Consider the following 4847-nt stretch of genomic DNA (forward strand, 5'->3'; position numbering starts at 1 on the left):
GGGGCGGGGGCCGCGGGCGGAGGCCGCCTAGGGCGCCCCCGCGGCCCGGCCGGCCCTCCGCGCGGCTCTGACCCGCCGGCTCCCGCCCGCCGCCCGCGCCCGCCCCGCGCAGCCCGCACTCGCGCGATCCCCGGCCCCCTAGGCGGCCTCCGCCCGCGGCCCCCGCCCCTTCCCGGGCGGTCGTCCCCCCTCGCCCCCTCCTAGCCCTCTTGGAGGCCAGCGGTTCCCCCCTAAATGGGTCCCGGCCCGAGGCCCCGGCCCGACGCCGGGCTGCGGGCGGGCTGGGCGGCGCGTCCGGCGACTCGCACAGGAAAGCGGACGGCGAAGGGAGGGAGCTTGGGAGAGGGGGATGGGAGAAGGGAGGAAGAGGGAGAAGGAGGGAGCGCGGAGGAACGGAGGAGAGAGGGGCCAGGAGGGAGACGCGAGGGAGGGAGCGCGAGGCAAGCTGTGAGGGGGGAGAGAGGGGGATCCGGAGAGGGGGAGGCGCTGTGCGAGTTGGCCGAGGCCGGCCGAGGGGGCTGGGGCGCGGGGAGGGGTTCGCCGAGGCGGAATGTGGGGAACCGGAGAGGGCTAGGTAGGAGGGGCTGCCGGTTGTAAGGGCAGAGAAGGGGGAGACTGGAGAAGTTTGGGGGGCAGGGGGGTCTGAGGCAGAGAGGAAGTGGGAGGTTGTGAGTGTGTGGCAGAGACTGGTCTAATGGGGGTACATTGCGAAAATGGAGCTACGTGGGGGCTTTGGGGGCAGTGAAGTATGTGACAGGGAGGGGTGACTAAAGCTTAGGGTGACAGCGTCTGTGGCAGACACGTAGCGGGAGAGGTGGGGGCGATGATGAGGGAGAATGGGATGGAAGCGTGGGGTCATGGGGAGGGGAAGAAACTGAAAAGATGTAGACATATATATGTGGATGGGATTTCTGGATGAGAGTAGTTTGGAGGTGACTGGTGTTGGGAAAAGAATAGGGAACATAAGAATTGGGGGGGTGATGATGATGGAAACCTGGAGAGAGTCCAGAGATGTCAGCATGGAGAAAAGGGGAAAGGTGAGGAACCTTAAGAAGGGATTAAGGAGGTGGGGCCAGAGGCATATTCTAGGAGACCTGGGGTGCTGGGTGGGAAAGGAGTGAGGAGACACGGGATGGCTGGATTCTGGAGGTGGGGGGCTTCCAAGAGAACTGAGGAGGGTTTAGACAAAGGTGGATAGAATGGGGTGGGGGCGGCGGGGGAAGTGGGTAAATAAGATTGGAAGGAAATGTAAGATAAACAAGGCCTTTGGTGGCAGTATGGAGGAGGGACGTCAGAGATGGGAAAGACAAGAGTGGAGATGGGAAGGGAAAGCAGTAGAAGGAAATGATGGAAGTGGGAGAGGGCAAGCCCCCATGTAGGGAAGGGATTAATTTATAGGAGTGGGACACCATCTTCAGGCCCTTCTGTCTGGTGGTGTCTCCATTTTCCTTCTCAAACCTGTTTGAAGTCATCACAGACAGTACTCTGGGCCACAGGGAAGGGGTCCGGTGGGGATTAGGCTCAAGGTAGAGCCAAATCCCTAGGTGCCCTAGTTCCCCAATCCCAATCCTTCTACTATGGAGTCGATCCCCACCCTACCCCCAGACCACAGGTTCTTCCTTCAACCCTCCCCGCTCTCCAGGAAGCCAGATTGTCAGCCAGCCAGCCATTTCCAGTCTTCAGCCTGAAGCCAGCACCCCCACCAGTCCACCACCATTGTCTTCTTCTGGGCTGTCTCCCTGGCCCCACACCAAGCAGCAACATCTCCCAGGACAAAGGACACCAAGACACTGGGTGATTTTTGGCAGCTGAGATTGGGAAGGCCAGAGAATGGGAGGGAGGCAGGCTGGGAAACTGGAAGAGCTGGAGCTGGAGCCTGGATTGGGAGCCCTTACTTAGCTCTCCAGATTGAGGGTGGGAGTAGGGCATGTTGGGGCCAAGCCAGCTAGAGGCCAAGGATGGTCCCTGAATGGCAGGATCCCACCCAGGCTTCTGGGAAAGAAGGAGGTTGGATTTGTGGCAACTAAGTGGGTTTTGCTTCATTATTTTCTTGGGCCAGGCTCAACCAAGTTCTGGGACTACCCAAAAGCTCTAACAGATTCTAAAGCACTGGAGAACCTGAGCAAGAAGGCTTCCTTGGCCTAGCAATGAATCACCACTCTTTGTAGCCTCTGAATTGGTTGGCCACACACTTTTCTACCCCATGCCCACCTTTTTTATCCCTCGGGGCCCTCCAGAGACCTGGTCAGCTCCCTGTCCCCCTCTCCCTGGTGATCCCTGCCCTCCCTTCCTCAGTGCCCTAGAATGGCCCCTGCTCCTCCTCCCCCCCCCCCCCCCCCCCCCCCCCCCCCACTTTGTTCCAAGACTCCTCCTCCTCACTCCCCATTGCATTTCCTCTCCTTCTGCACTTCTCAGTTCAGTCTCCCACTGGGGCCCCCGGGCCCAGGCCCTTCCCAGCTCCCTTCTAGGCTGAGCTGCTCTCTCTGTTTTTTAACCACTGAGGGATGGGCTAGGATGGTGACATCCCTGAACCTAAAAGAAAAATTTAACCATAGGTAGGAACAGAAGATAAGGAAAGTCAGAGAAGCCAGGGCCTACCCCCTCCAGTTCCTCCCCGACCTGAGGACCAGGCTCACCATTCGGCTTTGGGGTGCATCACACACACACACCCCACCATCCCACACCCCAGCTCCCTTTATGGCCCAGCCCCCCACAACCCACTGGTCTCCAGGCAACGGCACAAAGAGAAAGTGGAGAGAGGGGCCTGGGAGGCCCAGACAGAGCTAGCTGTAACCCAATCCAACCCAGTACCTGGGGGGCAGGGGGGTGGGGGTGGGCATGGCTGCCAGAGAAGGCCACCTAGCAAGGAGGGAGGAAAGGGCAGAGGTTAGGAAATGTGGCTCCAACCAAAACAGTCTTGGTCAGTCCAGGAGTTGGGAGAAGAAAGATGGCTATCGTGGACCCCAGAGAAAACTGAGAGGCCCAGAGAAAAGTACAGTGTGCCCCAAGGGGAATGGAAAGGGGTGCCAGGAGACAGGAGAGAAGGGAAAGATGAGATGCCCACACTGAAATTAAGAGGCATAGAGGAGCGGGGGCAAGAAGCTCTTTGAACTGAAAATGGCTGAAGTGTCAGTGACACAGGAAGAGCAGAGAAATGAGTCCTGCCCATACAGGATGCAAATCCTCTTCTAGTCCTGGAGCTGGGCAGGGTGGCAGAGAGCCCAGGACCAGAACTCAGAGTAGAAACGGTTGAGGAGGCCCACAGAGGGGACAACCTTGAAATTCCTCCCATCCTGCCCCTAGCTCGGGGTGAGTCTGGTGTCCCGCGGAACCTTGCTTCCCTCTAGTGGCCACAGCTCCCCATGTGTAGCCCCTACCTGCTGGGCTCTGCTCTGTATCCCAGCCCTATGAGAGAGGGTCCCCCCCGGTGGGGGGTGATTCTTGGGCCCCCATGTCAAAGTCAGTCGGGGCTCCACTGGAGCTGAAGAGTGATGGTGGGTCTCCAGCCGCACACGGGGGCCCTACTTGCAGGCCAACCCAGCACTTGTGGTTCCGACTCTCCAGTTTTCCTGGAAGACTCTGTTTCCTCAGACCCTAATCTATGTGCCCTGGTTCCACGCTTTGCCCCCTGGTTCCCCATCTCGCAGGAGGGGATGCCCACGCAGTGCTGCCACAGCCCAGAACGGCCAAGACAGTGTTGGGGAGAGGCCTAGATGGGGGCTGCTCCAGTTCACAGTTTTATCCCCTCTTTGCTCAAGGCCCTACGGGAATCTGAGAACCCTTTGAACCCCTCTTCCTAAAAATGCACACACACAAAATCTTTGACTCTTCTAGGAATTCTCAGACTCCAGGCTGAGGACCCGGGGCCAGGCTTGCTGCTGAGAAGGCAGGGGCAACAGGGTCCCCCACCTGGCCAGGGAGGGGTAGGCAATGCCATCCTCTTAGCCATACTTGCTCAGCTTCTTCCTCTTTTTGTGTTCTCCCCAGCTCTGCTATCCAGGTTCACCAACTTCCTGGTGCTCCATCTTCTCTCCCCTCACACGGACTACAGTAAGACTCTTCAGACACAACAACACACTGTGATTCAGACTTTAATGGTGGTGCTCATTTCCACGCCACAGAGGGGGTGGCAACTGTGGAACCTGGCACAGGGGAGTGAGCCATTGCTCTGGTGCAGCTGGAGGAGGAACAGGGGAGCCAGGGGCTGAGGAGAGAGTTAGGGGGAAGCGTCCCCAGGGAACACAGCCCTGCCTCTGGACCGAGCGGCTTCGGTTAAGGGCTGGTAGACGCAAGGGGGCCGATGGGCAAGGCCCTTTTCTGTCACCCTTCCCGTTCCAGCAAGAGCTCCCAGCCCCAGGCCATCTCCGATCTCCGGCCACGTCACACTCACACACACACACACACACACACACTCACTCACTTCCGGTCAGGCCAGGTTTACACTCCGGAGTTATGGAGAAATGATGAATTAATTAAGAGGAATGAACAATAAATAACTTAATAAATAACCCACTAAAGGCCCCGGCCAGGCACGCGCACGCAGCCGGCACGCCCTCCACCTCGGGGCGCCGCTCGTGCGCAACACGGAAAACAGACGCACGGCCCCCCCGGACACGCTTCGCCAACCAACCCTGATGCACCTGTCCCAGACCCTGACTGTTCTTCCATGGACTCCCTTGTAATCCTCAGTCCCATGGCCGGTGTTTGAGGAGACAGAATAGAAAGGACAGAGAAGTGGAGAGTGTGGAACCCAGAGAGGGGAGAGCACACAGCAGGGGCTGGACAAGCCAAGGAACAGCGCAGCAGGTCAGCCCGGGGGGGGGGGGGGGGGGGGGGGGGGGGGGGGG

Source organism: Neomonachus schauinslandi, chromosome 5 (genome assembly GCF_002201575.2).
Source record: "Neomonachus schauinslandi chromosome 5, ASM220157v2, whole genome shotgun sequence".
Lineage (NCBI taxonomy): Eukaryota > Metazoa > Chordata > Mammalia > Carnivora > Phocidae > Neomonachus > Neomonachus schauinslandi.